We start from the raw sequence: 14,268 nt of genomic DNA on the forward strand, positions 1-14,268 counted from the left end.
GGGATAGAAGCGCCTATTGGGAAAAAAGGAAGATAACATAATTTTCACCTAACCTGGCATAACTCACATAGCTGAAATACTTCACTTTCTATTTTGCTGTCAGGAAAATTATATTAATATTTTATGTATAGATAACATCTTCTTGAAGGTATTCTTCTTCATCTCGGACTATGAATTTTTGTCCATTCTTAGCATGCATTTAAGAACTATATCTTGAGTGGAAGAAATCATTGCTTCCACCAATAAATTTCTTCATTGTTCATTTATTCAGAAAAAAAGAAATATATATTGAGTACCAACCATGTTCCAAGCAAATAGAGGGAATAAATAGTGCTAAAAAAAACACTTTCTATTCTCTTTGAGAATGATTATAGGATGATAGGTTCCCATAACCATTTGAAAGATGCTATTCAAACAACAACATTACATATTATCCCAGAAGATGAAAGATGTTCTGAAGCATGAATTTTGAAAAGAAAACCAGGTTAAAGGGGAGAGTGGTAAGAATTGTTATTTTTGTGCAGAATGTTCAAACAATGTCTGCAAACAAAGTTGTATTTGAATACAGACTTTAAGAAAGAGAGAGAAAGAACTAGTATAGTATCAGAAGTGTGTGCCTGGCAGAGGGATGGGCCACTACAAAGGACATGAGGAAGATGCTTGTTTGATATGTGAAGACTCAAGCTAGGAAGCTCGTGGGGAAGAGGAATGAGTAAGAGGAGGAGTGATGAGAGACAGTGTCAGAGGATGTTGAGGGACAAGGTGGCCTCCCTTTTGTAGCTACAACTTCAGTATACAGAGAATCCCCCCCTGTTCATGTCCTGTTTCTAACATTTTACTTATTTCATTACAAAGGTGTCCTTTGAATTAAAGATGATCCCCTACTTAGTACCATCTGTTGATTGAATTCTGGCCTCTGTACATTTCATCACCCTAATATATGAATCCAGGCATCTCTGTTTGGGAAACTGCTCTCACTCCTCAAGGCACAAGCATACACACACCATGGCCTCCTTGGGGGAGTTACTACCAAACATTTCACACCCAGAAACACCCTCCTTACAACTCAAAAAAGTCAGATCAGATTATCATTCCCATAAACAATGTTAAAAATATCACCCATAATTCCTTTTTATAAGCTTACCCCAGACAAATAAACTCTGGGTTCCATTTGGTAAGGCCACTTTCTGTTGAGTATTTAAAGAAATAAAAATAGTAAGAGAGAGACATGTACAGAGACAGAGAGACTGAGATAGAGAAATGAAATGAACTTATGGATATTAGGGGGAAAGATCTAATAATCTCATTTGGCCCCAACATAATGTGATGAAGAAGAGCCCCCATAGTTCGACAACATTCTAACTCCAGCAACGTCTTCTTGATGCCAGGAAAAATAATAAAATAAATTATGTTCCAAGGACAAAAACCACAGTATCTTTTTTTTATTATTATTATTTTCCCACTGTACAGCAAGGGGGTCAGGTCATCCTTAGATGTATACATTGCAGTTACAGTTTTTTCCCCCACCCTTTCTTCTGTTGCAACATGAGTATCTAGACATAGTTCTCAATGCTATTCAGCAGGATCTCTCAAAGCTTTTCAGTTTGATGAGGTCCCATGGGTTTATTTTTGCTCTAATTTCTATTGCTTTGGGAGACTGACCTGAGAAAATATTCATGATGTTGATGTCAGAGAGTGTTTTGCCTATGTTCTCTTCTAGGAGTTTGATGGTGTCCTGTCTTATATTGAAGTCTTTCAGCCATTTGGAGTTTATTTTTGTGAATGGTGTGAGGGTGTGTTCTAGTTTCATTGCTTTGCATGCAGCTGTCCAGGTTTCCCAGCAATGCGTGCTGAATAGACTTTCCTTTTCCCATTTTATGTTCTTGCCTCCCTTGTCAAAGATTAATTGACCATAGGTGTCAGGGTTTATTTCTGGATTCTCTATTCTGTTCCATTGGTCTGTCTGTCTGTTTTGATACCAGTACCACACTGTTTTGATGACTGTGGCTTTGTCGTATTTCTTGAAGTCTGGGAGAGTTATGCCTCCTGCTTGGTTTTTGTTTCTCAGGATTGCTTTGGCGATTCTGGGTCTTTTGTGGTTCCATATAAATAAAAACCACAGCATCTTTACGATGTCAAAGAAATGACATATCAAATATCCTAAAGGCAAAAATCAAGAAAGGCAATAAACTAACAATCCATAATTGAAAAATATATCAGACAACTAGGTTGTGTATATTTTCTAAGAAGAGGTAGAAAACTTCTTTTTCCTGAGACTTTTCCATATTTGTTTATTTTTGTCAATGAGTAAGATCCTTGGAATTTTGTCCTACTTTTATAGGAAACAGCTTCTGCCCCTCAATCCTTTTTCTTTTTTTTTTTTTTTTTTTGCTATTTCTTTGGGCCGCTTCCTGGGGCATATGGAACATATGGAGCATAAGGGCATATGGAGCATATGGAGCTTGGGGTCTAATCGGAGCTGTAGTTCCTGGCCTATGCCAGAGGCACAGCAATGCAGGATCCAAGCCGCATCTGCAACCTACACCACAGCTCACAGCAATGCCAGATCGTTCACCTACTGAGCAAGGGCAGGGACCAAACCTGGGCAGGGACCAAACCTGCAACCTCATGGTTCCATGGATTCATTAACCACTGCGCCATGATGGGAACTCCTCATTCCTTTTTCAAATTGAGCATCCATGAATACCACCTAATTGTCAACACAGAAACTTGCATTGCCCAGAGCAATGTTCACTTTTCAGCACCATAAATAAATAAGCTATTAGAAAAGACATCCAACAAGCGCAGTGAGTTCTGGCAAGGGGATGCACTAAACTGGTTCTCAGGTGACCTCAGGTACATGTTCTTGGCCTCCACCCTTTCTTTTCCTCTACTGCAGTGTCTGATCAGCTCTTGGACTCACCTACATGTAGACTCTGAGAGCAAACCTTCCTTGCAAATGTCAAAATACTTCCCTAAATGACTGATGATGCAGACCAATGATTTGGCTCAAAACAATGCAATAGGAGAACAAAAATTGCCTCCCATCCAGACTTAGGACTGCAACAGCAATGACCATGCCCTGTCCAAGAAACAGTTGCAGAGGCTGAGGCACTGCAGCAGAGAAGATATTTAAATCATCTTGTGTCTGCTTATTAGTCCTGTTTTTCTTTTATTACTCCAACTGCTAAACATATAATTCCCCTTAGAGACACTGGTCTGGTCAGAATGGAGTTTTTTTCCTGCTGATTCTTTATTCCAAGGACACTTCATTATAAGTTAGGTGAAATCATTTTTAATTTAAAAAAAAATAAGTTACTCAATGGGCTTTATTACATTTATAGTTGTACAATGATTATCACAACCAACTTTTATAGTGTTTCCATTCCAAACCAGTTTTTATTGCTCCTTCTCCTTTAACTCTCCTGCTACCAAGGCTCTAAGCCTGCCAGTGCCTCATGGCATCCTTGAATTCATGTTTTATTGAAAGTATAATATTGAGGAATTATGTGGAATTGGGCTGTGGTTCATCAAGAATTTGATTTGGATTGTTTGGGGACACAACCACTGAAATCTCTAAAAAATTATTATTTACCTCTTCAAAAAGTGGAATAATTTTCTACTTTAATATAAAATACTTAGTATTATACTTAGATTCATGATAGAGTTTCCAAGCCAAACAGGAATTTCCCACTTAAATCAAAAATTGAGAGCTGTCACTTCATCCTTCAGTATACAATTTTGTAACTTTAAAAGACATAGCTGACATAGATATTGTTATCCACCACTAGCTAGCATACAACAGAGCCTATAAAAATTCATTTATACAGCAGTGCATTCTATGAGGTAATACTTCTATGAACTCCATTCTCCATTAGAGAAATGGGATTCATAGGGAATTAATGTTCTGCTGAAGTGTATAAACCAAGTAAGTGATGTAGTCTTGTTTGGAATCAGCCAGGATGTTCTCAGTACTTGAGCTCAGGGCAGTGATTTTCAACCTGAGATGATTTTTCACCTGGGGGTATTTGACAATATCTGAAGCGATACTACTAATCTCCTATAAACCACAATAGAGCACCTAATACACACATTTATCCTGTCCCAAACGTCAAGAGTAAGATGGTAAGAAAACCTATTCTGGGCCAGAACTTCCATAAATTCCTCATGCATACAAATGATTAAGGTTTGGCCTTTAAATGAAAATTCTGATTCATCAAGTCTCTATTGGGTCTAGGGACTGAATTTCTAACAAGCATCCAGATGCATTTGATGCTGCAGGTCCTGGTTTGGGCATCATCGTTTGGGCATCATGGCTGTGGTCTTCTGTTAAAGTCAGATGTACATAGTTTGAGGGTTCTACACCAAGAAACATGTATGATGGAATTTTAAAAGAAAACTTTTTCACTCACTTTATATGTGATTATACATAATTTATCATCATAACACAGAAACCAATCTTTCACTCTCACAAAAATAGAATCCTTTCACATGGACACAATAATCTATACTTCAATGAATAGATAGAGTGCACGAAAATGAAATATTGTGCTTAGTAATACAAAATTTGGTTTAAATTTTCATTCTTGGTAATATCTCCCCAGAGTCAAATACCATATAAAGTGAATGGATTCAAACTGGTGTTTCTGTGTAGACTCCACTGGAAATGTGTAATTGTTTATCATTTGTGAGTGACTATTGTAGGTGCTATGGATGAAATCGAGTAAGAAAATATAATTCTAATGAGAAGAATTGAATAACCACCTATATAAAACAAACTATAAGTTAAGCTTCCATTTTTCAAGAAGAGTAGTTAATGTAGTGATTTACAAATGAATTTAATCAAAAAGGAAAAAAAAGCCAGTAGTCTCAGTTTCCACTACTACAAAATTACATAAATTAACAGAGTTCCCACTGCAGCAGAAACAAATCCAACTGGTATCAATGAGGATACAGGTTTGATCCCTGGCCTCACTTGGTGGTTTGGGGATCTGCCATTGCTGTGAGATGTGGTGTATGTCACAGGTGCAGCTCAGACCTGGTGTTGCTGTGGCTATGGCGTAGGCCAGCAGATGTAGCTCCAATGTGACACCTAGCCTGGGAACTTCTGTATGCCCTGGGTGAGGCACTAAAAAAAGTGCATAAATTATCTTATCAACAAAATGTTTTTTTTTCCACCTCATATCAATTCTTTCAAGGAACAAGAGAAAAAATAATTGGGGTGAGGTATGTCATTTGAGAAGACATTATTCTTAAGGAATCTCTGTTACTCCATGAAAAATGAGAATTTTAAATATTTTGAATCAAGTTTAGGAAAAGCTCTAAGAAAGTAGGAAATGGACAAATCAAAAAATGTCTATAAATCAGAGGAAGATAAAAAACTTTGCAGTGTGAGTTTTATCAATGGTAGGTGGAAGTTGAATCAAAGAAATGAAAATTTCAGATAGTAAAGAGAGGAAGCAAGTTCCACTTTCACACTTTGACCAGACTATCAACTATTAGCTCCAATGCTTTGTGCCTTGCAAGATGGACATATCTTCAGCCCTATGACAAGGAAACAACTCCTCCTTTTTAGCTGCCACCCTGAAGAATTTTTTAAGACCCCATTTTCTTCTTTCAGTTTTATCAAGCTATAATTGACATTCAGCACTGCATAAGTTTAAGGTATACAATGTAATGACTTGACTTACATATTTGGTGAAATTATTATCATGTTTAATTAATAGCCATCAATTTTATAGATATAAAAGCTAAAGAAAAATGTTTTTCTTAACTTTTATGATCTACTCTTTCAGCAGCTTTTCAGAGCCCTCTTCATGTACTTTTACCTTAGTCTGTCAATGGATTTAGCATGAATGTGACTACAGTGTGCATCACTGAGGCTTTTGCATTTCAGTGTGAGCCATGGCTTGCTGCAGAGCCAAGGTACACTCCTATGATTGTGCAGTAAAAGAAAGAAACAGAGTTAAGATCCATAGGTGGAAAATGCTCCCAATTCCCTGAGCTGATGTAATTCCACAGGTGGATGGCACTATCTTAGAGTTAAGAGGAAGAGATTACCACCAAGGAGTACTTCGGCTACCAATAAGAAAGGTGTCACAACAGGCAAGTTGAACAACCTGATTGATTTCACAGGAAAATGTAGGTGTATTTCCAAGTCTGTACAGAAGGACAACTGCAACACCATTAATCTTTGGAACATGGAATGTTGGGTATTCATGTATTAATACACCAAAACCAGCCACCCAAAAAGCTGGCAGTTCATGGTGATAAAGTAGGCAGGGTATGACAAATGGCTGTGAAACAACCATAGGCCATTCCCATCAGGAAAATATTGTCCATGTCTGCAAAGTGTAGGTAAATGTATATTTAGTTGATAGTTCCTTCATAGCAAAGGTTATGACTTTTCTTTTCTTTTTTTTTTTGGCAAAGTGGTTGAGGAAAGAAACATATCTAAAAAGAAGAGATTGGCTAAGAATTGCATATGTGGAGGTCAGAGTCAGAGATGGTGGCTGATCAATATGCAGGTTTTCAAACACATGTAATTAGGTGCATGGACATGAAAAACCCAAATATAAAGCAGTTCTGTTTCCTCCAGTAATCCCAGAATAAGAAATTGGAAATTCAATTTCTGTGGATTAATTTGTACCCTGCAGCTTTACCAAACTAATTGACGGGCTCTAACAGTTTTCTGATAGTGTCTTTAGGATTTTCATGTCATCTACAATGAGTAAAATAATTTTATTTATTCTTTTACAAATTAGATTCCTTTCATTTCTTTTTCTTTTCTGATTGCTTAGGTTAGGTTCAAAAACCATGTTGAATAACAATGGTGACAGTGCATATCCATTTCTTATTCCTGATCTCAGTAGAAGTGCTTTCAGTTTTTCACATTTGATAATGATGTTAGCTGTTTGTCATATATGGCTTTTATTATGTTGAAGTAGTTTCTCTCTATGCCCAGCCTCTGGAGAGTATTTTTCAGAAATATGTGTTAGAATTTGTCAGAAGATATTTTGGCTTCTATTGAGATGATCATATGGCTTTTATTTTTCAGTTTGTTAATGTGGTGTATTACATTGATTGATTTCTGGATATTGAAGAATCCTTGCATCCCTGAGATAAATCCCACTTGGTAATGGTTTATGATCTTTTAAATACATATTTGGATTCAGTTTGCAAGTATTTTGTTGAGATTATTTTTTCATCAGTGATATTGGCCTGTATTTTTATTTTAGTATTATATTTGTCTGGTTTTGATATCAGGATAATGATGGCCTCATAGAATGAGCTTGAGTATATTCCTTCCTCTGCAATTTTTGGAAGAGTTTCAGAAGAATATGGGATAACTCTTCTCTGAATATTTAGCAGAGTTCACCTGTGAAGCTGTCAGGCTGCGGACTTTTGGAACTTTTTAAATCACATTTTCAATTTCATTTCCTATGATTGGTCTATTCATATTTTCTAGTTCATTCTGCTTCAGTCTTGGTAGGTCATACCATTATAAGGATCTGCCCATTTCTTCAAAGTTGTCCATTTTATTGGCATACAGTTGCTTATAGTAGTCTCGTGACCTTTTGTATTTCCGTAGCATCAGTTGTAATTTATCTTTTTCATTTCTAATTTTATTGAATTGAACCTTCTCCTTTTTTTCTTGATGAGTGTGGCTAAAAGTTTATCAATTGTATTGATCTTTTCAAAGAAACAACTTTTGGTTTCATTGAGCTTTATTGCTTTCTTTGTCTCTATGTCATTAATTTCTGCTTTAACTTTTATGATTTCTTTCCTTCTACTAATTTGGGCTTTGTCAGTTCGTCCTTCTCTACTTGTTTTAGGTGTAAAGTTAGGTTGTTTATTTGAGTTTTTTCCTTCCTAAGATAAGTATAAACTTCCCTCTCAGAACTGCTTGGTTGGATTTCTGTAGGCTAATAATGAAAGATCAGAAAGAGAAGTTAGGAAAACAATCCCATTTACCATAACATCAAAAAGAGTAAAATACCTAGGAATAAACCTGCCTAAATAGTCAAAATAACTGTGCTCCAAAACATACAAGACCCCAATGAAAGAAATCAAAGATGACAGAAACAGATGGAAAGATATACCATGCTCTTGGATTAGAAGAATCAATATTGTCAAAGTGATTATACAATCCAAGACAATGTACAGATTTAGTGCAATCCTTATCAAGTTATCACTGGAATTTTTCAAAGACTGGAACTAAGAATTTTTAAATTTATATGGAAACACAAAACACCTCTAATAGCCACAACTCTGAGAAAGGAGAATAAAGCTTGAGGAATCGGGCTTCCTTGCATCAGTACAAAGCTACAAAGCTACAGTCATCAAAACAGTTTAGTACTGGCACAAAAACAGAAATATAGATTAATGGAGCAGAATAAAAAGCCCAGAAATAAACCCATGCACCTATGGTCAACAAATCTATAACAAAGGAGGCAAGACTACGCAATGAAGAAAAGACAGTATCTTCAATAAATGGTGTCTGGACAACTAGACAATTATATGCAAAATAATGAAATTAGAATACTTGCTAATACTGTACAAAAAATTTTTAAATGCATAAAAAATATTGAATTTCTCTCTCTCTTTTTGTCTTTTTGCCTTTTCTAGGGCTGCTCCCACGGCATATGGGGATTCCAAGGCTAGGGGTCCAGTCGGAGCTGTAGCAACCGGCCTATGCCAGAGCCACAGCAGTGTGGGATCCAAGCCGCATCTGCAACCTACACCACAGCTCACAGCCAAGCTGGATCCTTAACCCACTGAGCAAGGCCAGGGATTGAACCTGCAGCCTCATGGTTCCCAGTCGGATTCGTTAACAACTGCACCACAACGGGAACTCCAAAAAATGTTGAATCTCTTTTCATGTATCTATTGGCCATCGTTATGCTTTCTTTGGGAACATGTCTATTGAGGATCCTCTACTCATTATTTTCTCAGTTTTTATGTTAAGTTCTTTATATTTTTGGATAACAACCTCTTATCAGAAATATAATTTGCAAGTATTTGTTCCAATTAGTAGGTTGCCTTTTTGTTATGTTGCTGGTTTCCTTCACTGTGCAAAGCTTTTTAGTTTGATGTAATTCTGTTTGTTTATTTTTGCTTTATTTCCCTTGGCTGAAGAAATAGAGCCACAAAAATAGTACTAAGACCAATGTCAGAGAGGTACTGCCTGTATTTTGTTTAGTGATATTTAATATTTCAGGTCTTATATTTAAGTCTTTAATCTATGTTGAGTTTTTTTTTTTTGTTATATCATTTAATGGACCAGCTGAGTTTCATTTTTTCTGTGCAGTTGGCCAGTTGAGGAAATATTCCTCTTCCTGCGGTGATTTGGTTGGTGAATGAAGTAGCTATAGCTATTCTTAATGCTTTCCCCACTAAATATTATACTATAATTGTTTAACAATCTATTCTGGTATAGAGTGCGGTTTTCTTTCTTTTAACTCATTTACTTTTATTATATTTATAGTTGTATGACTATCACCACAACCCAATTTTACATTTCCAACCCAAACTCCCAGCCAATCCCACTGCCAAACTGTCTTCTTTGTTAACAATAAGTTTTCCAAAGTTTGTGAGTCTCTTTCTGTTCTGCAAATAAGTTCATTGTATCCTTTTTGTTAGATTCCACATATAAGCGATAGCATATGATATATGTGTCTCACTGTCTGACTAACTTCACTTAGCATAATTACTAGGTCCATCCATAATGCTACAAATATTATTATTCCATTCTTTTGTATGTTTTTTTATATTTTTTTAAGTTCCCTTTCTCACTGTCTGTGGGGGTTGAGGCATGATGTATTTCATTACATGGGGTGAGGGTAGGGACAGATCTGGGGGTTGGGACTTTTGAGTGGCTTAGGTTGTCTTTCAATCCCCTTGGTGGTGCTGGATGCAAAGTTCATGAACAGTGTCCTCCTTTACCTCTCTGCTTTTCTGAAGTGGCAGTGAGTTTTTAGGTCTTTTTGTACATTGTTCAAAGTTTATCCCAACTGTGCATGCACTCAGTTATTTTTATTCTCTTACAGTTTATTTGTATTTTGTTGCTGGAGGAAATTTTGTCCAGGTGTAAGCACTGCAGCAAAGGGTCCCAGGTCCCACGTCTCAGCCTGTCTCACTGCCAGAGTCAGTGCTGGGCCTGGCATCTCTGCTAGGGGTGGGGAGGGGACTCTGAGATGGTGGTAAATATTGCTGCATCCAGGAGGCCAGAGTCATGTGTACCACTTTTATTGGTGCTGCCAGGTTCTCTGGTGCTATTGGCTCAACTTCCTCAGTGGTGGAAGTGGGATTGGGGTACTGTTTCTACTCTTCCCCTGATTCCACTTCCTCTATGGCTTACAATCCACCCATCTTCAGATGTATAACTGTATCAATCTCAGATGTCCTTAGATGTTGGGAAGAGAAGCTTTTCTTTAATTATGAATGTTTAGTATATTAAAGGGGTGAGACAAAGGGATTTTTTAATGCACCATGATGCTGACATCATGAGAGATAAAATACTTTTTTCCCATAAACTCTAAGTTAACCAACCTATATCTGTGGAGTCAACTATCATATAATGGTGAAGAAAGAAATACGATAGAGCTATATACAACATCAGAGATGAATTTTAGTATTACACCATAAAGGATTACAGGTGCATATAGATTAATGAGGCATCCACCCCAACAGAGATCAGAACAACTCCTCTCAGAGCAGTCTTACTTGACAGTAGAGACATTATAGTAAAATATTTATTATTAGGATGAGTTCTAAGGCAGCAATAGCTAAATATGACAAAATAAAAGTCAATAGAACTGAGAGCAATTATAAGAATCGCTAGGCATTGAAGTTCATATTTAAAAATAGCATTCATAATTACTCTGTTTTTAAATTTCATTTCAGATAATTGCATTAAAACATGACTCTAAACTGAGTTTCCCTTCCAGGTCTGCAGGAAATTGGAAAATATGTTTGTTAGCATAAACTGTGACCCTGAACCATATGACTAGAGAGTCATTCAAGCTCTCCAGTGAGCCATCCTTGGATCATGATGACACATACAATTATATGTACACATAAACTTCACCCTTAAACAAACACAAGGGATTGAGACATCAACCTAGAGCACAATCAAAAATCCTCATAATAGGGAGTTCCCCTCATGGCTCAGTGGTTAATGAATCCGATTAGGAACCTTGAGGTTGCAGGTTTGATCTCTGGCCTTGTTCAGTGGTTAAGGATCTGGCATTGCCGTGAGCTGTGGTGTAGGTTGCAGATGCAGCTCAGATGCTGTGGCTGTGGTGTAGGCTGGTGGCTACAGCTCCGATTAGACCCCTAGCCTGGGAACCTCCATATGCCATGGGTGCGGGCCTAGAAAAGGCAAAAAGACACACCAAAAAATCCTCACAATAACTTTACAACCATTTCTCCATATCCACTGATACAACCAAGCTTATTAATAATAATGTGAATTTCCTTGGTTTTCATCTGTAAGTTTTTCATGAGTAGTACAACTCATTATTGTTCTTTCAGAAAGAAAAGAGAAAATTACTTGGGATGAATATATTTCATTTCAGAAGTAATTACTCTGCATAAATCTAGGATGCCCTAACAAAGAAATGGAATTTATGAACACTTCTAAACCAAAGTTAGAAACCTTTTGAGGTAGGAAAAATACAAACTGCATAGTATATCAAACAGAAAAAAAATTAAATAAGGGAAATGAGGAGTTCCTGTTATGGCACAGTGGAAACGAATCTGACGAGGAACCATGAAGTTGTGGGTTTGATACCTGGCCTCACTCAGTGGGTTAAGGATCCAGCATTGCCATGACCTGTGGCATAGGTTGCAGATGCGGTTTGGATCCCACATTGCTGTAGCTCTGGCCTAGGCTGGCAGCAACAGCTCCTATTAGACCCCTAGCCTGGCAACCTCCACATGCCACGGGGGTGGCTCTAAAAATACAAAAGACAAAAAAAAAAAAAGGAAATGAAATTGTATGGAGAAGTTGAACAGTAAAAAATAGTATCCCAGGAAATAAATAAAAGGAGCAAATTTTATTCCACAATGATCAAAGAATCACAATTGCTCATTCCACAGCTTTAAGCCATGCAATAAGAGCATTACATCACCCCTTGGATAACTGGGCCTTTAATCTAGCATCAAGGAGAATCTCTCCAAAGCCCTCTTTATGTCTTTATTCCTCAAACTATAGATGAAGGGGTTCAGCAAGGGCATGACCACAGTGTACATCACTGAGGCAATCACACTTGAGTGTGAGCTCTGGGTAGGAGAAGAGCTGAGGTATAATCCTAGGCTTGTACAATAAAACAAGGAGACAACCAAGAGGTGAGATACACATGTAGAAAAGGCTGTGAACTTCCCCTGAGCTGATGAGATTCTACGTATGCAGGAGACTATTTTAGAGTAAGAATAAAGGATTCCAGCAAAAGGACCACCACACAGCAGGACAGTTGAAAAATATATCACCATGTTATTGACAAATGAGTCAGAACTAGCAAGTTGTACCACCTGATTGAGTTCACAGAAAAGTGAGGGATTTCCAAATCTGGACAGAAAGACAATCACAATAATATTAAGCTGTGTAACAAGGAATACATGGCACACAATGTCCAGGATATCAGAACCAGTAATCCACAGAGTCAGAGGTTCATGATAACTGAGTAGTGCAGGGGGTGGCAAATAGGTACAAACCTGTCATAGGCCATCATACTCAGGAGAGCATCATCTAATCCTGGAAAGACTATGTGAAAATACATCTGGGTGATGCAGCCATCAAAGGTTATAACTTTGTTCTTGTTCTGAATATTCCACAGCATCTTTGGGATGGTGGTGGAGTTGAAACAGATGTCTGTAAAGGACAAGTTGGAGAGGAAGAAGTACATGGGTGTGTGGAGATGGGAGTCAGAGCTGACAGCCAGAATGATGAGCAGGTTTCCAAACACAGTGATCAGGTACATGGAGAAGAAAAGCCCAAATATGATGGGATGAAGTTTTGGTTCCTCTGAAAATCTCAGAAAAAGAAATTTTGAAATGTGTGTATTGTTGTTCCCTGGTTCCATAGGATGGAAGTGAATACTAGGAGAAAAGAAAATAATATGACTAATTTTTGTACAAATGGACTTAGCTCACATAGCCTAAGTAGGGAATTTCCCCATTGCCATCAAGAATTTGTTTTTAATATTTTGGGTATAGATAAGTTCTCCTTGAATTATGCCTCATTTCATCTCTGACTAGGAGTTTTTTCCCATTATCATTATATACCCCAAAAGTTGATGTGTTTATAGTTTTAATGAGAAATTCTTCCACACATTTGAGAAATATATATTGAGTAAAAACTATGTTCCACACACATATAGGTACTAAATAGAGTGTACTGAAAAACAAATCTCTCACAATCCAAGGATGGTGAAAATGATATGCAAATAAAAATACTATGCAATATGACAGAAGGTGGCAAGTGCTATGAAAAAATCAAAACCAGGTGTAAAGAGATAGTGATAAGAGGTGTTATTTGTACTGAATGTCTGAGTAAGACCAACAAACAAAGACTTCAAGAAAGAGAGAGAAAGAGCTAGTAAGATATCAGGAGAAGTGTGTGCCTGGCAGAGGGAATTATCATTGAAAAGGACATGAGAAAGATTATTATTTCATATGCTCAAATCCAAGCAAGGAAATCAGTGGAGCAGAGGAATGAGCAAGAGGACGAGTGATGAGAGATGGAGTCCAAGGATGCTGGGAGACAACGTGGCCTCCCTGCTACAGCCACAACTTCTGTACCTGGAGAATTCCTTGTTCACATGCTGTTCCCTGTGCTTTATTAATTCTGGGATGGGATTTGAATCATTTAGTACCATCTGTCTATTGAATTCTGGCCTCTGTATTTGTCACCTAAAATATATGAGACCAGATTCCTCTGCTTTACAAGACATATGCACACACACCATGGCATGTGCACACACACCATGGACTGAGTTACTATCAAGCATTTCTCATCCAGAAACACCCTTCTTACTCCATGAGTGGTTACAGCTAAAGCTGGTCAGATCAGATTGTCTTTCTCCTAAAGAATATACAAATGGTATATAAAAGTTCCATTTCATAAGTTTCCCATGTAACAATAAACTTGAAGTTACTTTTTGGTAGGGACATTCCCTACTCAATATAGAAAGAAATTTTTGTGGTTGACAAGGGGAAGGGGGAGGGAATGGGATGGATTGGGAGCTTGGGGTTAATAGATGCAGA

The 14,268-nt window shown here is 37.4% G+C and overlaps 1 pseudogene; it reads right to left on the reverse strand.

Annotated features, from left to right (window-relative positions):
* Nucleotides 1-12,153: 12,153 nt before the first annotated feature.
* LOC110258780 (olfactory receptor 7A5-like) lies at nt 12,154-13,085 on the reverse strand (annotated as a pseudogene).
* Between the last annotated feature and the right edge of the window lie 1,183 nt (nt 13,086-14,268).

The sequence above is a fragment of the Sus scrofa genome, chromosome 2 (genome assembly GCF_054392235.1).
Source record: "Sus scrofa isolate SSC_HxYL_T2T_F1_AM1 chromosome 2, Sscrofa_HxYL_maternal_Yorkshire_Landrace_v2.0, whole genome shotgun sequence".
NCBI lineage: Eukaryota > Metazoa > Chordata > Mammalia > Artiodactyla > Suidae > Sus > Sus scrofa.